The following is a 27,607-nucleotide window of genomic DNA, read 5'->3' on the forward strand; positions in this document are numbered from 1 at the left end:
CAGACACACACACATACACACACACACACACAATTTTAAAAAAAGAGTCAGTGTTTATATTCACACTACTCTACATACACACATTGGCAAATCGATTACTATTACTTTTCTAGAGCATTGGGTAGCCCTGAAAAAGGCTGTTTGTTTTTGAACTCCAGTGACACCTGGTTAATGATGGCACCTTCCACGCCTGGCACCAGACACACATCTTCTTCTCCAGTCTCCTTTTACTTTTTTTCTTGGGAGTGCAGAGGCGGGATGATTGGCTTCAGCACCCCAATCCTCTGTCTCTGGAATTTTATACAACATCGTCTCTCCTATTTTCTTTTCCTCCTCTTCCCTCTGTCTTCTCTCCTCCTCTTCTTTCTTTATCCTTGCCTCTTCTACGATTGCCTCTGCAGCCAGCTCATTCACTATACACCTGGCATATTCCAGGTGTACATGAAGTTCAAGCAGTTTTGCTAGTCTGGTGTTCATTCTCTTGATCAGTCGACAAGGGTAACTAGACTGCCGAGCGATTTTCAATTTGTATTAAAAGCGCGGACGTGAAGGAAAACATCCCATTGCGTGAAGTTGAAGCTAGGACGATCTTTTAGTTTCTAAGAATGCGACGTCCTCTAACGATAGACTTTCTGACGATAGGTCTGCTTCTTCGGAAAGAGAAGAAGAACTCTTTGGTATCGATACGACAATCGACAAAGCCTCTGTCAGGTTCAGGTTGCTGCTGCTGTTGTTGTTGATGTTGCTGCTCTCTCTGCTGTTTCTGAAGTCTGTACTTTTCTGTCCATTCTTCTTTCTCCCTGTTCATTTCTTCTCCGAAGAGCTCTTCTATCAGGTCTTCAGTGACTTTTAACATTCTCACATTCTCTATCTCTTCTGGCATCGGTATCAGACTGTGTCTGACCCTATGCAAATTCACGTAGGCTTTGTTTAGCTTAGCTAGTTTGGAGCACATCTTTGTAGGAGGATGAGTCGACAATGGATGGTTAGACTGGAAACTAACCCCTGTTTTAAAGTCAAAGCGGACGTGAAGGAAAACATCCCTACACGGTTTTCGAGCCGGAACGTTCAATGAGTGTCATGAGAGAAATAGAGAGAAGTCAAAGCGCATGAATCAAAATTCTTACAGCCAAACAAACCAGAAAGGCATTTTTTCCCAAAACACAACATTTTTTTTATTCAAAATCACTTAACACTAACAAACAACTCTAAAATTTTTAACAATAATCCAACAATAGAACATCAAACATTTTTTTCAAATGCCAAACATTTTTTTTCAACTCACACATTATTTTGGACAGGGCTGACAACGTTGTGAACGAAATTCAGATTTCCACTGTTGGAAGTCATTGGGCCATTGATGGACACTACGTTTCCTAGCTAGGGAAAAAAGATAAGTATAATGGTCACAAAACCATCGATCTACTTTCACATCGTTTCTAGAAGAAGAACGACGATGAAAATGAGTCACTAAATGTTCTAAGGAATAGCTCAGGCTGCGATGATGCAGAAAATACACGCAATATTGTCCACACACCAAGGAATCTGTGCCTTGTAATTTCACATTATTGAATCGGGTGGTCTGAGCATTCCTTCTCATAAAGTCAATGATATCGTCTTCCAAAGGAGGCAATCCACACGAATCGAAATATTCCACACAGCCTTCTTGAGGAAAGTAGACGGCTACCCAGTGGGTTCCTGGGAGATGACTGTCGTCCGTGTTGATCACATAAGCTTGATGGTCTTGAGGTTTGCGATGAGGGAGTTCATCTTTAGCACAGACGACAGGATTCCAAGAAGCAGTGCACGAACTGTGGTGCAAAAGGTAATAAAGTTCCCAGGTATCCATGTGTTTGTGTTGTTTGTTTTCTTCACAGGTAATAATAAGTCATCAATTCGATCCTGACTTTTTGCTTGAAAATGTCTGACAAATAACCGTTTCTTCGTTTCGTCTCCCCACTCTGATTCAGGAGAGCTTCGATACGATGGATCTCTTGAGTGGTTAATGGTGGACAAGAATGTTCACGCAAGTCTTTTTACCACTGGTGCAACACGACTTCGTCCGAGATGAGACTCCAAGCTTCCTCCAGATACTCGTCCAATTTTTCTTCTTGACTCAGCATCAGGCATTTATCGTGTTGAATTTGACTGGGATGGTCGTTTTGACATCCATAGCAATCTTTCTTGATCAGTTCCGTAATTTTTTCGATCAAGTGTTTGGCAAAACAGGAGACTAAATGGACCTCTTGTTTTGGCCATCTTGACTTCATCATGATAACTTCTTCGTCTTTGTCTTGGGATTCTTCTTCCACGGTCTCCTCACATTTCATGTCCAAAGTTTCTCCACTAGGTAAAGAGGGATAATAGTCTTCCTTGGCTTCTAATAATCTAGAATGACTTCTCTTAAACTGTTGATTTCTATGGTATTGTCAAATTCTGAATACAGGAGGACGTTCACTGTGTCAGGTAGAGGATTAGTAAACTGAAGTTCCACACGAATCTGGCCGGATTTTATAAGGTGGAAATGTCCCTCATCGCTGCCTTGGTCTGGAGTGAAATCAAACGCCCACAAACCGTAGCCTCCTGTATAATCCTCGTACGATATGCCGTGAGTGGTGTTGGTTCCTAACTGTCCGGTGGCTTCGTACAGAGACAAGTACGACCTCAAGTAATTCCTGTCACCAAACTTAGGCTCAAACGGTCGGGTACACAGTGTCTTGCCATCGCGACTGACTTCGATCTTGGCTAGGTTGTAATGATGAAAGAGGAAAGGCTGAATTCTTGACGATACCAAGGATCAAACGCTTGGGTAACTGACCTTGGAACAGATGATCTTCGATCATGGATCGCTGTCCATCAGGAATGGTGAACGTTTTTACTTCCACGCTTCGTATCGGATACTTGGCGGTCGTTCTGCTCAACGTTTGAATGATGTCGTTTCCCACTTTGGGTAACACTTCCACGCGTCGCACGTAGAGATTGGCTTCTTGAATAATGGTTTTGTACTCGTTAGCATGGGCCAATAAATGGAAAGCGGTACAGCTACGATTCAGTGTCAGGCGAATATCCACTCCGTTCAGTAAATACTTTTCTTGTAACCACATGTCCAAATGCAAACGATGCATCAGTTCTAAACTACATCCTTGCAGATTTTTATTTCTACGTGTGTTAAACCCCACATTGTGAAGATCGTCATCTGCTGTGAGGGCTGTATCGTTAAACGTGTTATCACCCGCTGTGTCAGGTTTCCATACCACGCAAGCATCCAGATGAGTATTCTTGGCTTCTTTTCCGTACGCCAAGAGATTTTCCAGGGAGGCACGATACGGGTAAGTATCCATGCTGCTGCTGACCAGTTTGTTATTCAAGTACAAGTCCACTTCGCTGAACAAGGAATGCATGAAATTGTGGACGGGCGCTACACTATCATTGGCTCCAGGATTGGTGTTGTCCGTTTTGATCACTTTGACTTTCAAATACAGGTAACTGCTATTCAGATCGATGTAATCTTCGGGCTGTCCTTTGATGTCAAACTCGATGGGAGCAGAATCCGTCAAAGAGGAGAGTGGATGAAATTCCATCCACTGGGATTCTTGCATCGTCATCATGGTGGGTGGCATGGCAAATAGATCCAGTTCCGACTTGGAACAAGGGCAAGACTCTCGGTGCATCATTGTTTCTTTGTGTCTCAATATTTTAATAATCGAAAACGTCTAAGTCTCGAATGGGTCTTCTTTTCTTTGTCTTTCTAGCTTTAGAAGTGTGAAGTCTGGTGAAAGGGTGTTTTCTTCGTCGTCTCTATCTGCCTTGGCCTTGCTGAATGCCTGACTCGGTAGCGTGCAGGGCATTTATAGGTGTTTCTCGTCGACCCAAAAGGTCTTTACCTGTTTGCAGCAAGAGATTTTTTCCTGCCCTCAAGAAATCTTCTTTGGGGTTTTGTTTGTCGATGATGACATTTTGGAGAAATTCTTTGCCTTGCGTCAGTGCCGCATCTTTCAAGGATTGCAATCCGCGTGTCACCATCGGTTTCAACACCGGGGCCACCGAACGAAAGGCCGATTTTAACATATCTCCTAAACCGTGTCCTCGCTGTCGAGCAACCCCTCGGTACACTGGATACATGACTTACGAGTCGTGAGAGAACCGTTTTCGAAAATGGAGTTTCACTGTGACTTTCCCTTTGGTGAATGGAATATTTTGTCCCAGACCTCCTTTTATAGCAATGTTTACCGTGTCCAAATAAGACTTGCTGACCGGCAAATAGTGAGGATGTACAAATTCGCGGTGGACGTGACAAGTGTTTCCACCTTCCTCGTCAGCGGTCCTGGCAGAATCCACTTTGAAAGGAATGACACGCAGTAACGGTACGAAGGTATGTCCCACCACGTTGTACTACACCACATCGGAGTACACAAACATCAAATTCAGTCCTTGGTTCAGTTCTACCGGGAACGGAATAACTTGCTAAAAGACTCGTTGTCGTGAATGATTGGTAATTCGTTTTTCTTGATCATGGCCATTCTCATGTCCATGTCTCCGCCCAACATGTCAAACAATTCAGGGCAAAATAAAATGGACACGATTTTACCCCCGTCAAATTTCATCAGGAAGCGATGAGATGCTTTGTGGTGCTCCATGGTGACACTTTTTATGACACTTTCCAAAGCTTTCAGAAACACGACATTAAATCTGGAGGTAATGGTGCTGACCAAATGTTGACCACTAAAATAATAGCCTGGGGGAATGAACAAGTGGTAGGACCACTTTTGAGTCTTGCCATCATAGGTTTTGTGATCATATTTGACATGGGTATTCAAGTACTTTTGCACTGGCTCGTCATGAACTTCCACCGTAAAAAAATTAGATTAGGAAGGACATTGAGGTGAATGATTTCCACTAAAGCCACTTCCCAATGGGCTTCGTGATCTAATGGGACGGACTGAGGTAATGTGGCCGTGTAACAGCACAAGGTGTTCTTGGGAAACACCTCCATGGAACTGCCACTGGGTAAGGTTAAGTAAAATTGGTTGTTATTGCTCATAATTCCAGAGTTCTGTGGCTGTCCGAGGGGTTACTGGACGTCAGAGGAGTGTCTCCGCCCATAATGGGGTTATTGTTGTTATTGGAGTGGTGACTGGCACTGGCACTGGAGAAAAGGTTCCCGTTGTTCCCGTTCGAGGTGAATTTCAGGGAGGGATTACGAAGCAGGTAACCGATGCAACTGCTCAATAAAATGGTCCACAATTGCTTGTCTCCTTGTTGCAAACTCAAATTGGCAATGGCTGCCCCGATGACACAATACACCACGAAGATTTGGCAGAAAAAGTCGATTTGCGTTTTAGGCACACGTTCTCCACACCACACCCACAAGGGTTGTTTCTGTAAATCTTGCAGAGAAGAACTGGGTGAAGGAGTGGTCGACGTAGCTGCGTCTGTGTGAAAGGGCATGATGGTCACTTCTTTTTATAGTCGATGACTTGCGAAGCGTCGATCCGAGAATCAAAACTGGGCGGATATCCTTTCCAACGTACTTTGACTTCTTTGACACGTCGTTTGCCCACTTTACGGGTTCTGCGTTCGAGAATGCTTTCGATGTTGTACACGTCGTCTTCTTTTTTCGTGACACGTTGAAACTCGGGCAAATAAAACGTTCCTTTGAGCACTTCTCCGTTCATGTCTTCCAATTTATAGACGGCAGGATGACGACCATGCACTCGTCCAGTGACACGAAACAATTCGGTGGTCCAGTTAGGTAAGTAGCCTTTGTCGAAAGTGCGTTTGGTTTTGCCAATGCGCACCCAATCTCCTACGTCCAACACTCCACTTTTCTTGGGGATAGCCCTCGTCGGGGACACACCAAACAGGCGCTCAAACACCAGCACTTCGTTTTCGGGAGTAACTTCTTGCGGGGCACGTTCAATGCTTCGATTTTAAGATTGGTTGTACGCTTGCACCAGCTGTGGTAAGATGTCGATGTACTTCAGAGTGTGGTGATGCGTAAAATATTTCCACATGCGTTCTTTCAAAGTGCGTTGAAAATGTTCCACGATGCTGGCTTTGGTTTCAGGATTCTCGGTGGTAAAAAAATGAATGTCATGTTTCTTTAATTCTTTTTGGAAAGCTTGGTTCAGAAATTCGGTGCCTTTGTCCGTTTGCCATCGAAGTGGGTGACGACCGCTTTGTTTCAACACCCGTTGCAGGGCTCGCACTAACTCGCTGCTCGATTTGGAAGTCAAGGGCACGACCCAGGTAAATTTGGAAAAGACGTCGATGACACAAAACAAATATTTGTACCCGCGATTGTAGCTGGCCAAATGAGAGACATCGGCTAAATCGGCTTGCCATTGATGATCGATGCCTTCCACTCGGGTGCGACTTCTGGCAAACTTGCGTCGAATGGGTTTGTGTAAAGTGTAGGTAGCTTGTTCTTGTAACCATCGTTGCACTTGAGGTAAACGGAGACTTTTCAGTCGCGTTTTGGCAGCACGATACAATTTTTGAACTCCTGCGTAACCTGCAGGATGCGAGGGATCGTAGTAAATGCTGGCTAAGACTTTTTCCATTTGTTGGTTTGTGTGTTAATAAGGTACCCACTCTTGGAAGATGCTACTCTTTTTCTCTTGGGGTACTTTCTTGGATTGTAATGCTTTGTGTGTGTGGCCGGCAATAGGTGTCGAGGAGGAGGAGGAGGTTGTCTGAACAGGGAATATTTTTCTTGTTTCACTTCTGTCTTCACCTTCTTTTTCTCTTCTGATGTAGAAGGGGTGGTCATCATCTTTTTAATCCATCCAATTCTGGAGGTAGGTGGTGTTGTTAACTTGCGTACTTTCTCTGGTGAAGTTTGAAACCCTTCCTCTTCTTCTCCTTTTTCTGTCTTGGTCACTGGTAGTGGTGGTAGTGGTACTGGTGATGTTGCGGTACTTTTCATCAAGGTCTAAAGCTTTCTGGTGAAAGAGTTGCAGCCGTTGCAAGAGTTGACCGTACTTTTGCGATTTTTCTGTTTCGGACAAATCTTGGCGATCCATCAAGGGCTGCAATTCATGTTGTAACTGGGATATTTCGCTCAAATTGGGATTGGGAGGTAAATTTGGGGATGCGTTGTTCTTGCCAACGATGGTATTCCATCCATCGTTTGTAAGGCACTAAAGCTAGTTTTCGTCCTTCCATGGGATGTCAGGGGTCGATTCTGAGATCTTGGGACTTCAGAGGGCCTTTTTATCTTGCTCCCACCAGTCCTCCCAACATGGTTTCCAAGACTCCTTTCAGCAATGGGCCTAGCAAGAGGGGTAAAATGCCTCCACGTTGGACCAACATCTTCTTTGTTTGGACAAAGGGATCGTGCCTTTCAAGACGTTCAAACAACATTCGCACACGGTATCGATGACCTCTTTGGAGACTGATTGAATGGGTTTTTCCGTAGGGGTGGGGAAGATTTTGACAGGACAGATAGCATGTCCCTATGTTTGACTAAACGAGGAGGCAGTCCTTGCCTTTTCTTTCCTTGGGTTTTAGAAGATGGATGTTTTCTGGAGGGTGATATCTTTGAGTCTTCAGCACCAAAAACACTGATATCCCTACTTAGTCACAGACCTTTTTATACTGGAACGCGTCGCCACTGGTTGTCTTTACGTCGTAGCAACTTGAGGACAGGCATGACACGTCGTGCAGGGGTACGCAACGGACTAAATCGAGCCAGTTCTTGCATGGACAAATCCAGTAAACTTTGTAACGTGCTCGATCTCTCTTGGACTTTGATTTTGGGAGAAGGTACTTTGTGAGCAGCGGCCACTGCCGCTAAATTGGAGGGTCCTGCCACTGGGGAAGTTCTTGGGGTCATCAACTGAGACGTTCTTGGTGTGATCAACGTCTCCAAGTACTTTTCAGTTCTTGGTGTCATCAACGGAGAAATTACTGAACCTGAGGCTACCGGAGACGCGGTCACCGTCGCGACAGGTCGTGGTTTGCGAGTGTAAGGTTGCGTCCTGGCCGAAGTGCCACTTTTGCGACTAGTTTTCTTCTGTGGGCTTTTCTTTTTCTGGGGACTTTTTCTCTGTTTCCTTTTCTGGGGGCTTTTCTTTTTGCGGGGTGGTGTCTGGTAAGAGGAGGGTCCCGCCACTGGAGAAGTTCTAGGACACACGTTTCTCCTTGGGGACCTGGTCTTGCCACCGTGGCTCTTTTTCTTTATTCTTCGAGCTTCGTTTGACTTCTTTTTTCTTGGGAAGAACTTTTGGGAACATTAGGAACCAATCTTAAGAGAGAGCGAATGATGACCCCTCCTAGAGTACCGCTCCCTCCAGGTTTCAAAATAATTTGATTTTTGGTTTGAGTGTCGATGCGGGGATCGGCCAGTTGGGTCAAAGCGACTTTGTTTCGATCAAAAAAGCGTTTGGTTTGATGAGGAATCTGAATGATCCCTTGGAGTAATTGACGTGCTGTCACAGTGAACCGTCGTAAGACTTCTTTGAGACTAGATTCTAAGACACGAGCTCGTATTTGTGGATTTTTTTCTCGACTGATGCCATGCAAGGCAGGAATCAATTTGACGGGAAGATGTGATTGAAGGGACGTCATGTTCAAACTGTGTGTGGCAGACGAAAAGTGTCTGAGGTTTTTATAGATTTTTTTTTGGAGTGAAATTAAGTCGAGGACGGAGACGTGTACAGGACAGGCCCTCCGTCTTGGCACCAGTGGTGAAACAATTGGGTACTAAATTGCAAATCATCGGGGGTCGTAGGTTTCAAATCGACGATTAAATAGGCGTGTGGTGTTTGGGTGGTATCGTCGTACGCCTGAGTCAGCCAAGGCGTTCCTAACTGTTTGGCTAAGACTTGCACTTGCGATTGATCTCGAGGGCTTTTAAAGAAGACAACGTAATGCGCATTTAGACTGATGGTACGATGGGCTTTACTTTGTTGAAACAAATTTTGGGTGATGTAAACGACACTGGCATTACGGTGATGTCCTTTGCGCGTGATCCACAGTTTAATTTCTTCTTCGTCTTCTCCTAACATGTTGTCGAAAATGAACAGATGGATTTGATGGGAGTCAGAGATGATGCCATCGTCTTCTTTAGGAATGCCTTCCACAAACACGATGGATTCGCCTTGACATTCTCGCAACAGACTGTACGCCGATTGCCACTCTTTGTAAGACCACACGACACGTTGAGGCGGACGATGGATCAAATGATGTTTATGTTCGATCAATCGTTTGACGAATTCGGTTTTGCCTGAACCGCTAGGTCCAGCAATGAGCATGTTAAAGGGATGGCGAAGATACAAAGCCTCCCAACTGGCACGATCTAAGTGTTCGTCGATGACTTTGACAGTAGAGGAAGAGGGAGCAGAAGTAGCCATAGTGTGAGGAATATCACTTGTGACACGAATACAAAGAAGACAAGAGTTTATATACTTTTACAGGACACGTTTATTGAATGTTTTAAACATGAATACGAAAGACAAAAATACATATAATCCAAAGGCTTAAGTACAACGATAAAAGTCACATCTAAATTATCAACGTGGAATAGAAACAAGGGTCTGTACAACATGTTTTGGGTAAAGTTCTGACCAGTTCTATAGGGGGTAAGGTCACACAAGTGTCCTCCCAAATGGGTCTTTCAGGCATGTCCACGGCAGTCCTGTCCTGGGTGACGGTTTCTTCTGACACCGTCACCAACACAGGTTGAAAAGTGACTTTTCTCCTTGAACAACTCTCGTGCAAAATTGGGTCACTTCTTGGGTCCAAGCCTCAAAATCCCATTCTTTCCAGGCGCAGACATCTGTCCAAAGGGGGTGTAAGTCACAAGCTAAACACACATCGTCATACACGTCTTGGGTAGCTAAAAGTTGACGAATCTTTTTTTCCCGTAGAGGTCGAGAAGTATCCAGATGAAAACGCAAGGCTTTGAGCAAAAGGAGTCTTACGTGACCATTTAAGGCCATTGGGATGGTAAGTACTGATTGTAAAGAGTCCACAAGGAATCGGCTGGTAAACGAAATTCTAGAAAACAAGTCACTAAGACACACACCACTTGTCGACCCAAATTGAATGGATACAGTTCTTGTAATAATCGATGGTAATGATCCACGGTTTGAATATGGTCATTGAGTTCCTTCCACGGAATCTGTTCAATTACATGTGATAAAAGTCGTGGCATGGCAGCCTGTTTTTATACTCTCTTTGTTTCGGAAACAATGCACGTAATTTCTAGCCAGAGATCTTCGTTCTCCAGTGGGAAATTTAAATCTTGCATACTGTAACCGAAACGTCAGAGTTCGATTAGAAGTTTCCTGTTCCGCTAAGTAGATTCCACGTGAAATATGTTGGTAATCCTTTAACTTGTCTTCCTCAATGCGTTGCTCTAGGTGAATCTCGAAATAACCAAAATTATGAACACGTGGATCATCGGGGGCCTGGAAGTATTGAACAAGGTCTGACCACTGAAACAATTTCTGACGAATCAGTCCTCTTATACCATTCAGGTACCAGTGGTTAAAGATCTGGTGACGTGACGGATGCAACTGTTCTTTACGTTTCACTTGTATTTTGACTAGCTCTCGGTAAATGCGTTCTCTCAACTCCACAGGCAAAGCACGAATGTTCTCTTGTAAAGTATCCACGAATAAGTCATACTAAATTCTCTTTCTGACACAATAAATGTACTGTTTGCACAGACATAGTTTTAATTCATTGTCGAATCTAAATCGTTTAGTCACTAATTTACACATTACAATTCGTTCAGAAGTTTCCTCTTTCACTAAGTCGACATTGCGTAAAAGATGTTGGTAATTCGTTAACTCTTCCATTAGAATTCGGTCCAGTAAGTTTACAATGTAGTAGATAGAATCATCAATACCAAGCCAATCTTTTTAAAACCAGGGGGTCGTTGATCAATGTCTCTCCAATGGAACACTTTCAACTCAATCAGTCCTTGTATAGCATTCAGGTACCAGTGATTAAACATCTGGTGACGTAACGGACGCAATTGTTCTTTACGTTTCACTTGTATTTTGACCAGCTCTCGGTAAATCCTTTCTCTCAACTCCACAGGTAAAGCACGAATGTTCTCTTGTAAAGTATCCATACACAGGTCATGGTAAGTTACTTCAATGTCTCGGTCCCACTAAGGTTAAGTAATGACAATTCGGTGACCATCGAGCATGTTCTACGTAGGCCGAATCTTGTGGTTCCCAGTGGTGAAGTGACACACCGCAACTGAAGCACTTGACTTTATCTCCTTCGCTCAAGTAGAACAATCCGGCTCTGGCTAATTCTTCGGGGGTCGGTCCTCCCAGATACTTAGGCCATTTTCCTTTGAACGATTGAAGACGATTTTCAAAGTCGTAGTATTCCGACAAACGCACAGGGAACGAATATTCGTCTTTCACAGGTTCGTTTCGATGAGGGTTGGGTGACATGGACAGGAGTTTGCTCAGGGCTGGATGATATCCCTAGTGGGGTAAACGTGAGGGTGAACATCCACCTTTACAACGAAACCCAGTAATGTGTCCAAGAGGACGAGCGGCATCGCTTTCGCATCCCTCAGGTTTGGCACGCACAGCATCACTTTCCATGATAGGGGTAGTGAAAACAAAGTTCCCATGATGCTTCACGGCATCGCTAAGGTCACAGCGTACAGCATCGTTCCCATCGCGCGGCTCACAATCGCATTCTACTTCAGAAGCCCCACACTTGAAGTGTGCCTGTCTGAACTTGTTTTGTGTTTCTCTGAAAGTATTCATCTTGTTCGCTTAGTCTTGGTAGTCACAATGAACTATCGATCTTGCCTAGGGTTCCTTTTTATATACAGACCAATACCGACGTGTCCATACGGTAAGGTGAAATGATTGGGAAGTCGGACTCGTTTCCGGTACACCATTTGATAGACTTTTTCCAAGGGTCGACTGATGATGTGGTGAGTGGGTAAACGTGCAATCTTGTTGGGTTGATAGGTAGTCACTTTAAAGTGTTTATCTTTTCCAGACTGCAAGGCTTCTTTCAATACCCCAAAGTTCACCACTCGACTGGTACGATAATGCAGAGTCAATCATTTCAATTTACACTTCGTGTGCACTTCTCCCTGTTTTTCCCGGTATTCGTAGCCATAATTTTTAGGACCGCCACTGGCGAAACTTAGAATCTTGTTGTCGGGGTGCTCGTCTGTCCAGGCTCCTAAACGGTCTCCTTCGATGTCAGGGTGCTGTTGACTCGGGTGATCGATGTAAATGCAACTGTCCGTGTCAAAGTACAGGACACGTTACCCTAACAGCTCTAAAGCTTCGTACAATTTTAAGCGAGCATGATTTGTCACGTAAGCCGCAATGATGACATTTCCAAAAGGGTCGTCTTGTACAAAGTCTAGATCTTCTTCGTAATTGACCAAGATCAAATCTTCGCGAACGACGTCCACATGTTTCATGTATTTGGTTTTGTCGTGAATCATCTGGAAGTAGCGGGAAGGTTCTGTCAAATACTCCGTCTTGGGTAAACACGGGCGTTGTGCCATTTTACCACACAAGCAATTTAACATCACTTTGGCAAACGATCGTCTGCCTTCGTTTTTCTCGATGTGATCTAAAGTGATGCCTTCTTGGGCCCAGTATTTCTCTTTGAATGTCTTTTGGTCTTCGGGAGTGTGACACCAGGAAGGATAGCCACTTGCGTCTTGCTTTAGTTTCAAAAAGGCATCCACGTAGTCTGCGAAAATGCCTTTCTGCGTGGCGTCACCCTTGTGGTAATGTTCTGTCTTGGGAAAGTGACAAATTTCGTACACTTCTAACAGTTGATATCCCATGTCCAGAGCTTTGAACAATTCTACGCTGACCCAGGTTCCCGTCAAGGCCCGTTCTATATGGGTGTGCTGACAGGGTTGATCTTGGTTGCACGTTTCAGCACAAGTACGGCACAAAGGAAACATCAGTTTGCCTTGGCAATGGTGAGGTAAGACGGGATGGTACAAGTCCGTGGGAGGCAAAACTTTGCACTTGATCAAGCCTTCGTATTGTCGAATGTTTTTTCAGGTCGATGTGTTCGGTGAACAATTGTGGGTGCCCTGCAGGAAAGCACACGTAGGGATACAGCTAACAAACGTCCAAGTATTTGATTTCTTCTCCTTTCTCTTCGTCGGCTTGGTACAGCAAACAGGTGGCATTGGTCCTTCCTCCGTACAAACTATCCCTCGGGTTCAGCGGGTCCATGAACTGGTAACTTTCCACGGCACGTTTAAATTAGGGATCGGTTTTCAAACGGTGATCGGTGATCGTATTCATGTTCCCACATTTAAACCACTTGGTATCCTTCCTGTTCTAACTTTAGGCGTCGCTGACAAGTGGTCTGGTATAAGTCTTCCATGGTTCGTTGCAAAAACTGATTTTTAGTACCATGGTCAGGGTAACAGACGGGGCATCCGTGAAATAAGCAACCGTTAAACTCGTAGACGATCTTGGGGTTTTCTAAGTCCCAGCCATCGACCGAATGTGTTTCGATGGTCTTTTCACCTCCTCCGTTGCGGGCATGCTGAATCCATTTCTCTTCCTTGTCGCACAAGTAATGTATCCAGCGTACGGCTTTGACCGAGTATTGACGTTTGACATAGTTGGTCGTTTGAGGACTGATGACAGCCACGGTGTTTTTAGGCATGAATCGTTGCCTGTACACTAAGGAACACGCTTTGGCAATGGTGCAAGCTTCCTTCAAAGGATCGACCCCTCCGTGTTCCATGAACAGTTCTCGAAATTTTCCACAGCAACGCCGTAAAATGTCCACGTCGGAACGACAATACTTTAGCATTTCTTCCTGAAAGTCGAAGGGGTCCGAGGCATGAGCCTGGTACCAAGCGTGGAAAGGTTTTCTTTGTTCGGTACGCATGTTGTCGGGGTCGTAATAGTGAGCCTCAGGTAAATGAGGTAGAACGGCATGTTGATTGTCTTCCGTATTGAAAAAGTGTTTAAAGTACCCTTTAGCCATTTCTGTCATTCCAAACGTTTTAGGCATTCGGCTCAAAGGCATGGCCAAGTAGCTCATCGAATCTTTAAACTGTACTTGTCCCACTTGCATGAAAATGATTTTGGCTCCGTTCAAAATCACTTTAGGACGCTCGGTGCCATGTTCCGTATAGTATCTCAAAAGAAACTGTCCGTCGTATCCGGAGAAATTGATAGCCATCACCGTGGCATGACGATGACAATCTCCGTAACGTTCGATGTCTTCTTGGCTCCACGTCTTGTCGATCGGGTCTAAGACCCATCGGGCGAAATCGGCTAGCGTGTTCGGTCCCTCAAAGATTTTTTTCACGCCCTCCGGGAATTTTGCTGCAGTGAGGGCAATGCCTGAAGATAGGTTCTTGAATGCACTTCTCGCACGCTCGATGAGCCACGCAGAAATTAGGAATGTGAATGTCAGTCTCTTGCATGCACTCGAAATCGAAAAAGATGAAATTGTCTTTCTTCTTGTGACCATCCTCATTCTCTGGTTGGGGTTGGTATTTTTGCACGTAGCATTCGTGTTCCAAGTCCACGATGTGATGACAAATGTGACATTTTTTCTTTCCTCGACATACGTGTGCCTTGACGGTATTGGTACATATGCCTTGGCCACAGGTAGGGCACAATCTCAGGAGTTGACAAGCACATTTCTGCTGTGAACCTTGCGTCTTCAGATGTTGCTGGTAACAGGCAGGGCTGACAAACGTGCGCAGACAAGCAGGACAATGCATTGGTTCTTGCCCTTCGCTCAGACAGGGTTAAGAGGCCAAACATCCTCAGCATTTCGATCCGCAATGTTTGTCTTGCTCTCGATTATTATAACCATGGTCACATTTCTCACAGTAATATTTGTATCCCAGGAATCCGGTGATACTGGTAATGGTATCGAAATGGTCATCGTGATGATAAAGGTGAATGTATTTTCCGTCCTTAAAGTCTTGGCCTCGAAACAACAGAGGTCCGCGCACTTCTTGAGGGTGCACTTTCAAGGTGTATCGTGGAGCTAGGGCATCTTGCTATTTTTGCATCTCAGGAATGCCACAGGGTGAGTCTTTGGACAGGCCTGTTTGTTGTAACAGAAGTTCTGCTTCGTTTCGTTGTTTGGCTCGGTTCGATTTTCGAATGTTCTCCCAGTCTCTTGTCCATTCTACCGTGTCGTTCTTGTTGGCATAAGTTCGTCCCACCACGATAGCCCTGACTAAACACATCTGGTCTTGAGGGTTGTTAATTCGGACGAGGCTTGTTTTGCTGTCCACCAATAAGACCTTTCTGCGGCCAGTCCCTTGAGGAGGAGAGACGTGGGTCATGTCCAGTGTGGCTTTTCCATCGGTGATGTTAAACTGGTCATTGGATTGTTGTACGTGTTGAATCTTGTCCATGACTTTGGAAGCGGTCAATTCTGCAGAGCTGCTAAACTCGATCCAAACAGGGGATTTCAAACCGTCGTGTTGTATGGAAAGTCTCTTTGGGTTGACATTGTCGCTTGAGTGTGGTAAGCAAAGAATCCGACACCCCGGTGATGAACCCTTCTGCTTTCTCTAAGGGTGCGTCGGACTTGAAATCTTTAAACTTCACCGTGTATTTGTCAGCCGTGGTTCTAAATTTTCTAGAGGAGCGCTTTTCTGTCTCTCGAATGGAATAGTATTTTTCCGGGTTAACTAAGGGTGGTGAACTTTGTTTAGATGGTTCGGATTCTGGTTCACTCATGTCCTCTTCAAAATCACTGGCATGAATTTGTGCCAAGACTTCAGCTCTGGTACGAGACGATAGATCACGTTTCTGCTTCTTACTTTCTTCTTCTTTCTTCTCAAATGAATTGGATCGTTTCATCTTGATAGCAAAAAGTCAAATGACTAAAATTTAAACAGCATGGACTAATCGTTAGTCATGGCAGACCAGCGTGTATAAAAGGGTATGTGTCTTGTCCTTTCACTATTCATTTCACTCTCAAACCGAGCACAACGATGGAAGAGACTACCCAGATCGAACGTTTCATCAGAGCTTTGCGAGGGGTCATTAGAAAATTTTCTTCAGACCAGCCGACGGACTACTCTCCTTCCTTTCGAGATAAAAGTCAAGATACTTGCTATATCTGTTAGAAGAAAGGGCATTGGTCTTCAGAGTGCCCAGACCGTCAAAAAAGAAAAAAAGGGGTTAGAAAAGACAAAAATCAAGATAGCTGTTATTAATGTCAAGAAAAAGGACATTGGTCTCCAGATTGCCCTAAGAAACAAGAGGAGCAAGAAGAGAGGGAGTCTGGTGAGGAAGAAGAAGAGGAAGAAAGTAGACAGGTGAAGAAAAAGAAACAGGAGAAGAAAAGAAGAAGGGAAGAAAGTGAGGATGAAGAAGAGGAAAAGACTGTGACGGTGACGAAATTGAAAAAACAGAGAGAGTAAACAAAGAAACAGAAGAAGTCTTTGAACTTTTTAAAGTGCTCTGTTGTGAATTGTGAATTGGATTGTAAATATTGATAAAATAATAAATTAATTATATAAGGTAAGTGTCTTTGGGTTTTGATTTTAAAATAAGAACGTACACACATACACTTATAAACACGTAAAATGGGTTGGTTTTTTTGTTGTTTTTTTTATAGTTTGAATGGATGTTGGCAATTGAAAGTCTATCTCTTTTCGAGAGACGTGGGTGGCCCTGAAAAGGGCCTTTTTGGTGTAGGGGTGAGTTTAAACAATCAACTTTAACTGTCTTAAGCCTTTGCCACGGCCAAGGCCTACTTCTGGACTGCGTACTGTTGATGATGATGATGATTTGGTTGAAATCACTAAGGGTGGCACGGTAGACTTAGTCACAGGGTTGGCTTGTTTAGCTCGGGAAGGTCGTATTCTCTTCGGTCGTAATAAAGAAGTCTGATACATTTGTTTCAGACTTCTTAACTCTGCTAAAATGTCTAACAGTACCGTGACCGTTTGATTTTCACATCCTTGTTTTTTTGCTGCTGCTTCTTGTTGTTGTTTTTTTCTTACCTCTTCTTCTTGCTGTTGTTGCTGTAGGAGAAAAGCTTGTTCCGCTTCCTTTTGCTGTTGTATAAATTTCTCCAATTCTTCTTTCTGTCTCTGTCTAAAATTCTCCACGTGCGGTAATGAAGGAGACGAATGTTCCGGAACAAATTCTTGCGAGGTAAGAAAATCCACAAAATCCCAATTCACCTCTTCTGAAAGTAAGTCCGGGTTCCCTTGGGCGGTCTCCACTGCTGGTGCACCCCAATTGATCGTTTTCTGAGTTTCCGTCATGTTGAAAAACTGTCGCATGGATTGACTACACACAGGAGCTAGCGAATCTATATAGACCACGTGACGTCACAGACTGCTCTCTTCCGATTGGACGCCCCATGACTGAATTTTGTAACGCGTGTTTGGATTGGTCAATGAACTCAATCCGTTTCAATCCTTTCTCTCCCTATAAATAAACGCAGTTCACTGCTTTGATTCACCTGTTCTCGGCGCCTCAACATGTGGACCGAGGTTCAATCTTCTACGCTTGTGTCTTCGATGATGTTCAGGACGAACATACCGATGTATGTCCGATCCAAGTGGACAGTTGTCCATAGGACCGACAGCAGCCTATGGATACGTAGGATTTACGTGGAGAGGCAAGGATGCCTCAAAAGAGTTTTAGTCTATGGACCAACCATTAGACGAAGCCTAAGACGAAGAAGATGTCGCAGATGCCCTTTATGTTAAGGACATATTAACATAAACCCATAGGCCCTTTTCAGAGCCACTCATAGGTCTGGAAAAGATCTTGACTTTCAATTGCCTAGCCCATTTTTTAATTATTTTAATTTTTAAAAAAAAATAGAGACCCCCACTCCCTGTTTCAATTTTTTGCCGTATTAAAATAGTGTCCCGACCCTGTTCCATTTCCACTTGTCCCTAGATAGGCCCACACAGTATTCCTATGTTCCATTCCCCTTGTCCCAAGACAGGCCGAAACTCTATTCCCATGTTCAGTTCCCCTTGTCCCTTGAATAGATATTTTTTTTCTCCCATGTTAAATTACATAGTCCCCAGAGTGGATATTTTTTTTTTCTATGTTAAATTGTACATAGTCCCCAGAGTGGATATACGCTTTTTAACATGGAAGTCCCCTAGTCCCTAGAGTGTCCCTATTCACTACTATTAGGCTACATTGTATAAGGGAGACGATCTTGACAGGCCTACAAAGGATTATATGCTACATTGTGTAAGGGAGACAATCTTGACAGGCATACTGGTTCTTCTAATATGGGTAGTTGTATTCCAAAGCACTTGTTGCGAAATTAGATTTAAAGCCATTCACTGTGTTATCAAATAGATCCTCTTTGCAACAGATTTTTCTTTGTGTCGATATATTGAAACATCCCTATTTATACAGACTGATAACGATACTCGCGCTTCCCATGTTATTTTAGTGTAGCATTTCGATGAGTACACTATATTATACAGCTTACCATTTTTATAATATTGTATTTACGCTAGCAGTTAGGATCACGTTAAAGTCACGTGTGTAGAGTACGCCACATGCAACGCGTCCTTCGTCGTTATGTCACGATCACCAAGCGAATCGTTGTTTATAACATATCAGAAAGAAATAGTGTGACAGTCATTTATTGGGCAAATATTGGCAAACAGAAATCAAGTATATTAAGTAATTCCCAAAAATCATTTTCATACGTTTTCATTTACACCCAAGCTTCGAAGATTTTTCAAACACTTTACAAAAGGTAAGGGAATGGCGTGCAGAGCAGATTCCAACCAATTAAATTAACAAACGAAAATCATTTTTAATCATTAGGCATTGACGCAGGGAACTAGAAACAGCTATGCATTTATTTTCATGTGCTATGTTACTATTATAAACCAAATGAAATATTTTGTTCAACAGTATGTTCAAAACATGATAGTCAAAGGGCCTGTCACTGAAATCGCACGATGAAAGGAAAGGGGATTTTTCGACTTCCAAAATTACACTTTTGCATTAAACATATTTACTTCATCATCAGTTTTTTATCAACACAAAATTGGTGTACACGCATACACATACATACATATATATATAAGATTAGTTATCCTCCTCATCTTAATCCAACATTTTCTCTAAAACACCGCTTAGTCTTGAAACAATAATAACGAGAAAATGATTGTATAATGTTGCTTTGTTTGTTCACCTTGAGAAAATACCACGACAGCTTGTGTGTGTCGGTGAAACTGAAGCAGAAGTATATTTTAAAGCAGCCGTTCACGCTTAAAAAATAACGTCTGAATTAGACTCTATCCAAATATGCAGATAATAAAAAGAAAGAAGAGCTTATGCAAGAGTCCTGTGATGCCAAGGTAAATTAAACAGAAGCCGTTGGCATTGTTAGTAATACCTTATTAAAAATGGTCGCCTGTCTTTAACACGTATTGCATTTATTACTTAACAGCTGATACAAATAAACTATGATGTAACTCTGTCTTCTCTCACACTATGTACTTTTCTCACAGGGAGCAATGGTAGTTGATATGAAGGGACTGTAAGTGTCGACGTGTTGTCAATGTACACTGACAGTCTAAATGAACATGATGGTCTAAATGCGCATGACAGTCTAAATGAGCAATTATCCTTTAATTGGCACTTTTAAAATAGCAGTTATACGAGTAAGCCTTTTGACTGGAAAAGTCAAGAAAATGTATGATATTACTATAGGATCAGATGGAAAACTAGATGTAAGTTATTAACTTTACTTGTCACCGTAGCTTAAAGTATTACTCGCATTTCTGCTGAGACAGCACAACAGTTTATCCCGTCATCATTCAAACAATGGATGGATGGATGGATGGAAAGAGAGACATACATTTCGAGCAATAAACAAATACATAAATAAATAAATAAACAAATAAATAAATAAATAAATATACACATGTTATAAATTTCGCAATCAATAGTCTTACTTAATGTGGACAAATATATTTTATTTTTGTTTGGAGTAAGCAGAATATGTTCGATCCACCTAGCTTTAATATATTGTGTTTATAAAATTTGGTATAAATTGTTGTTGTTGTTGTTCTAGGGTTTTCAGCACAAGATAGGCTATACATGGCCCCCAGTATAACTGGTAGAGGAAGAACCCTAGAAAACCCAGGGAAGAACCACCGACCCACGAAAAGCTACTGGCAGGCTTTCCCACGTATCCACGATAGCCGAGCCTTGAACTCGAACCAACGCAGACAGAGATGAGATGGTTGTGATCAGTAACGGTGAGCGCTTTAGACCACTCGGTCACTCGGTCCCCCCGTGGTATAAATACAACCAAGATTTGGTCAATGGACAGCCTTTTGAGATTCTACATTATAGTCTGTATTAATGTCTATTTGCTTGCGTGCTACCGTGATCTCTATGTTAAAATAGCGAAGGAACGAGTTATGTTTGCTCAATAGTTTTTTCCACCATGTAAAACGTATATAGTATAGTTGCTTGCATCGAGTGAAAAACATATATATCTAGTATTGACAACGCAGTCTGTTCACATGCAGCGTAGATACACACGGACAATTGCACAAAGAAGTTTGTTTGTAGAGGATATTCTACATATATTTCTCCCTCTCCATTTCGTTCCTTCTCTCTTTCTCTTTAATCCAGCATTTGAACTACGAGTCACAAGTGTGTCATAAATAGTTGGTGCAATATTATCGAAATTGTAATAAAAGTTGAATTTTGTAGACACGGTGTTGTAAGTTCCCCTACTCGGCTTAATATTCTTTGTCCGCGCCCAACTGAAATGATAATGCATTATTAATGCAAATTGCACTGACCAGACATATATTCTAAATTTATGTTATTATTTACTAACAGATACAGACTATGCAGCGTAAATATAGACTTGAGTCATGGTTAGAAATGGTAGAGGTGTTTACTCACAGGATGAAAGAAATCTATTGTGAACTCAGAACGAGCCAATTTACCTTAAAGTTGTCCAATTAAAATATATTCGAACTAAGTGATCGCAGACTTTTCCTAATGCAAGTTCATCGTAAAAATCCCAAACAAATAAAAGAAATCAACAAAAAAACTAACAAAACAAACAAATGGTGGAAATCAGACCTGGCATTTAGTCACAATGTTATTTCTGTTCAAATCATTAATTTGTCAGTTTTGTACATCAATTCGAAATATTAAAATCTTTTATGTGAAGACGTCATGCTCTTAAGGCTGTCAGGAACGATTGTTCTGTGATGATTCCACCGTGCCTGTACCTCCAAAATAATCACTGTCGTAATTCGGTTAAAAATGTCTTAACATCAAGGTAAATATCTTCATTGTACATCAATAGTAACCGGACAAAACTTACAATTTGAAGCGTTAAGTGTACATCAATAGTAACCGGACAAAACTACAAATTGAAGTGTAGGAGATAAAAGTGCAAACTAGTTGCAAGAGTAGCACGCAAACCGGATGATACTTTACTGCAAAATTATATGGCTTCTGCTTGTTAGTTTGTATTATTATTTTTGTTCAAAGTATTTTGTTTGTGTGTGCGTGTTGGAACTTTGCTCTGTCATTTTCCTTTACAAAAATAGGGAAATAATTTACTAATGACGTAAAAACGTTTTTTCACTCTTTGCTTCACTACTCGTGCCAATATGCTGTTTCCACATAAATTGTAAAATGTACATGTACTCAAAACTATAGATATTCTTTGATTATATCCACAGTTGACATTTAGCTAGAAAGCAATATATAATGTATATTGATACACTATACCATGTTAACTCTATCATACGATAACAATTAGGCAAACTAGAAGGGCACAAAGCAACACTACCTGTAAAAAAAATACTATATATGTGTTGCACATGTTAAATATTAGTCTTAAATATTTTATTTTATAGTTTTAATTTAACAGGTTCCTAAAAGTAAACACTTTTTTGATATTTTAACATATATTTTAACTTCCTGAATCACGCAGTGTTTGTTAATAAAATTCTACGCACGATAATTGTATTAGGCTCATTTCCAACGTATCCTCCCACTTTCATCTTTCAGCTTAGACCACAGTTTCCTTTACACCAGGATCTGTTCCCTTTAGCAACCAATTCCTGCAATCCAGATTCAGTACTTCAATCACTGATCTTGACTTCAAATGCAATGATTTTGTACATATTATCCAGCTTGAAAAGGACATTATGTCAGTAAAAATACTCTAATGTCATTTTTTTCATGTGTCTAAAAAAATGTGTTTTGAACTAACATCAACCATTCGACTTGACGTCAACTATTTGACTTGACGTAAACTATATGAAGCTGACTGATGCTGAATGAATAACTGAGGCCGTCAAGAAATTGTCTGAAAGATCGGATCAATTCGTCCGCCATGTTTGAAACCACCGGACTTACCTAATGTAACAATTTCAAGATTGTTTACCTGACAAACATCTGTGTAGCCCAGCTGACCAGAATGACGCGATGTTGATTAAGTGCTTTTGTCCGATATTGAGTGATGTGTGAGATACAACAATCTGCAATAACTAATGTATATACACTATGTTTAATTAGTAATGGTGTCTCAAGCAATTGGTTTAGCATTTTACTGTTATGTTGTTCTTTGGAAATAAACATGCTTGGATAAATGAGATGTGTTTTCACGAAGATTAAAATGCATCAACAAATGTTTGGCTTGAATGAATTAAGTGTTTGAATAATTTACACTTTTTCTCTTTTCTTTCAATCCTCACTCATCTCATACAGGGGTATGTTACGTCAGATATTATAACATTTCTCATGGAATCTTATAAATCCTTTTATTGATTAAATACATGTACATGTTGCTGGTCGAGTAGCAGGTGATCGGGCTTTGCCGAAAGAGATTGGTGGGCGCTTACTGATTGATTGGCCAAAACTGGAGTACTGACGGCTCGATTGGCCAGTGTGACTGGCAGCCGAGTGTGCTGGAGACGGAGTGTGTAATTCCAGAAATGTAATCTTTTAACCGTGGGGTAATTGTTCGGGTTTGTATGTTTTTGGGACTCTACCGATAATTAGGATATATGTCGCTTTTGTTTACATAATTTCAATATTTGAGTGAATATCTTATACTATGAGTAAAATACTACATTTGTTTACTTGCTGTTGTGCAATCACTGTGAATGATTCACCCATTGTCATTGTACTGTGCAAGGTCATTTATATGTATTTTTATTATTAAGTCCGTGCGTTTTATGTTAACTGATCCAATATTTGGATCATATACACGCACATATTAATCATAATTAATTGCTCATTCAAGTCGTTCGTTATTGAACATTGTATTTGTATCACCATCAAACGTGTTCTGTTGTAAATCCGAAAATCCAGCAACTTATCTTGTGGCAACATTAAAACTAGCTAAAACCACAAGACAAAAACAATAACAAAAACAAATACAAATATAGGTATTGTTTTGTGGGGTGGAGGTTGAGGGAGGCGATAAATCTGCAAATTGGAGTCAACCCGATATACAAGCGTGATTTAAATTTTAATTTTGACACAGATTATATGAGGTTGATTGTATTGAAACATAAGTCTTTTAAACGTGTTTTAATACTATGATATGTTATCTGTCAGAGTCGTTGTAACTTACCCCAATCCCTGTATGATGTGTCAAATGTCAGAGTCGTAATTTACACTAATCCCTGTATGATGTGTTAACTGTCAGTCATTGTAGTTTACCCTAATCCCTGTATATGTTAACTCTCCGTGTCGTTGTAATTTTCCCTAATGTTTGTATGATGTGTTAACTGTCACAGTCCTTGTAATCTACCCTAATCCCTTTATGATATGTTAACTGTCCGTGTCGTTGTTATTTACCCTAATCCCTGTATGATGTGTTAACTGTTCGTGTAGTTGTAATTTACCATAATCCGTATATGATGTGTTGACTGTCAGAGTCGTTGTAATTTACTTTAATCTCTGTATGATTTATTAACTTTCAGAGTCGTTGTAACTTGTCCTCATCCCTTTATGATATGTTAACTGTCCGTGTCGTAATTTACCCTAATCCCTGTATGATGTGTTAATTGTCAGAGTCGTTGTAATTTACCCTAATCCCTGTATAGTTTGGTAACTGTCAAAGTCGTTGTAATTTACCCTAATCCCTCTTTGACGTGTTAACTGTCAGAGTCGTTGTAATTTACCCAAATCCCTGGATTATGCATTAACTGTCCGAGTCGTTGTAATTTACCCAAGATACCTGTATGAAGTGCTAACTGTCAGAGTCATTGTAATTTATCCTAATCCGTGTATGATGTGTTAGCTGTCAGAGTCGTTGTAATTTACCCTGATCCCTGAATGATGTGCACCAGAATCATGAAAAGTTTATTATAAATGGTGTATAATAAGAAATTGCATAGCTCTACCGGGTTGGTTCCGTGCATTACCCAAATAGATGAAATATTCTAAACGAAAATAAAACATTTTCACTTCGCATTTAAACATTAAAATAATAGTTTTACGTTTATAATGCATTAACCTTTGTAACAAGGCCTGCTATCCATAATGTCCTGTTTGCAGCTCTGATGTCTTATTAGGAATAAAATTGTACTCCCTGTATGTGACTAACATTACTATATGTACCTTCCATAAACTTTGCGGAACTCGTTTCTTGGTTTGACGACTTTTCTATACGTACTGAACCTAACCTGCTAACATTATTCAACATGGTTAACAGGTTATGTTAAACATGAACATGAAATATCAAATATTGCCAAAAAAAATAAAATTAATAAGAAACACATTCTATGCTATTTGTAAAAACATAAACGTTGCTAAATTAATTAAACTATTAACGATGTTACTAATAATACATTACAGATGTTATCATTTAATACAGTCTCACTACCTCCGTGCCTACCTATATACTATGTACACTGACATATATAAATTCATGTCCGGCCGGAGAGTTAAATTTAGCTACGCGATGCTTCAAGTCTCTCTCTCTCTCTCTCTCTCTCTCTCTCAAATTTCTAAAGCATTTCATATTGACCTGGAAGAATTATAATAAATGAAAAGTCCTTTTGTTCAAATCCATTTCTGTCAAAACATTTACTGTTTCTATTGGCTCATACAGACAGGAGAAACATATTGGTTTTTAAAATAAATTTACAACTTTGGATATATTTGCTTCTTAGAGAAAGTAAATAGATTAAGAACGTCATGTTGTTGCGTTTTCGACCACTACAAGTGTTTGACAGAGGTTGTTCTGCTTTATTTTGTTTGGGAGTTGGGTGTTAAGGTTAAAATTGAAAATATGATAGTAGTTCAGGAAACCTAATTAGGCTTTGCCACTGTTACCACCCAATAATTTTACAATATTTTCGTCTTTTTAGCTTATACTTTATCACCCTCAGGCCACTCATCCTCCTATCCTTTATCGTATTTTTAGAAAACCCTTGGCTATCGCTCATCTTATGTAAGAAAACAAAAATGCAAATCTGTAACGATCATTATACACAAATATATCTTTCACAACAATATGCCATCCACCCTTCTACTAATCAATTAGTGTTCAAAGATACAACGGGACACCAACCGTAAGTCTTATCGAAATATTAAATAAACAACTCCCAGAATGGACAGAGATAGTCGTTAGAATTCTTACTCCACTGACTGTTACTTATTAGTTTCGATTTTGTACACACAGAAATATAAAAACAAGCACGTAGCTTGACATCTCTTTGTTTGTTTTCTAATTCATAACACACTAAATCAAGTGGCTAAATTACACAAGTGGTGGACTGAAGATTAACGGTCAATTTTCATTAGTGTCAAGGGTTATTCAATTTTTCCCATACTTTATTTGGTAAGGGTCGGACTAAGTTTAAGTTCGCTTGTTACTAGCAATAGTTTTGATAAGCTTATTTTCCTTCCTAGCCTAGAGTTCTAATCTCCGTGAGCTGAGCTACTGGTTAATCGTGATATTTGCTTGAAATGTAAACACGTGTTTATAAGACTGATTATAAAAGCTTAAAAAAGGAGAAGTGGATATATTTGCATAACAAATCACACGTAACCTGACAATCACTAGCGAAAGTAGTGCGTTGTCATGGCAAAGAAAAGTAATTAAGATTCCTGATTTGTTATATTGTTTCACTTTATATGACATATTAAAGTGAAGAGCATTTAGTAGCAGATGGATACTTTGTCATTGAATTCAGATTTTGGAATGTTTTTATCATTTGCTTTTCAGTATTGTTATTATAATTATTTTACGAGGTGGTTATATTTCAGATTTATAGGATATTTTAAAATTAACAGGACAAAAAACACCGATATGTATTTTAAGACCGAGTACACGGTTGCACTAAACACATATGTCAGTAATAATAATAATAATAATAATAGGTGCATGACATTTGCCGATAAAGCGATGTAGCAAAGATGGGCATTTACATAAATGTCAAATGTGTACAAGATCATTTAGTCCGTTTTCTCTTGTGTTTCTGCTACTGACTGGTTTACGTTTATTTCTTGTTTACTTATTGGAACGTGTGTGTGTGACTGACTGGTTTACGTTTATTTCTTGTTTACTTATTGGAACGTGTGTGTGTGTGTGTGTGTGTGTGCGTGAGAGAGAGAGAGAGAGAGAGAGAGAGAGGATTTTCCAAAACAAAATATGCTACTAAGTAGTGTTTCCGAGAGGTCAATGGGTTAATAAGATGTTGGACGGTTCAAATTGCCTATAACTCGCCTATGTTATGTAACAACCTAACCTGGTTCTTCAGAACTGTGTGCTACATTTTTGTATGACCGACATCATGATGACGTCATTAGTTGAATATATAAAGTTGGGGCTGCAATCATTGAAGTTAATCCACATAGTGAGAATTTTAAAGGGGCTGTTGTTTTTATTCTCGAGAGCATAACCCAAGCCATGGTAAATAGTTGTCATATAGGATAGTACATCCTTTCAGGTAGAACCGTATCTAGCCAATTTCTCACAATCAGACTTCAGAACGGTGGAAATTCAAGTGGTCTTCAAGGTATATTTTTAACGTGAATAAATGTAACATGTCGTACAAGATGTTTTGTTTCAAACTGCGTAATTCTATTGACCATAACTGCAGAAGCGATCTATCTATCGATCTATCTATCTATCTATCTCTCTATCTATCTCTCTATCTATCTGTTTATCCATCTATCTATCTGTGGAACAAAACTCACATGACCAATAACAGTCGATTATGGAAAGACGTGAATAAAGGTAACATGTCGTACATAATGTTTTGTTGCAAACTGCTGAATTCTATTGACCATATTATGGAAAGACCTTCTTGTTGAAGGTGTGGTTTAATAAATAATGCATGAAATTTAAAATTCCTGAAAAATATTGAAACTTTAAAATATCCCTACATATTTTATATGATATGCAAATTATGATATCAACGATGCATTGTCAAAGTACAACTATCAATATGTCACAGAAACCAACGCGAATGCACGTGTTAGAATGGAGTGGCATTGTGGGACATTGGACTGCAACAGACGAATAAAGCATTTATCTCATCATTTTTGTACAGAACTGTTTGACATTGAGGACAACATCTGATTGTCAAACGCCCATGGAAGGTAAAAAAGAATAATATGGTATGGTATTCGTTCCTGATCTGGAA

This window comes from Sinohyriopsis cumingii, unplaced genomic scaffold (genome assembly GCF_028554795.1).
Source record: "Sinohyriopsis cumingii isolate HCF-2022 unplaced genomic scaffold, ASM2855479v2 utg000160l, whole genome shotgun sequence".
NCBI lineage: Eukaryota > Metazoa > Mollusca > Bivalvia > Unionida > Unionidae > Sinohyriopsis > Sinohyriopsis cumingii.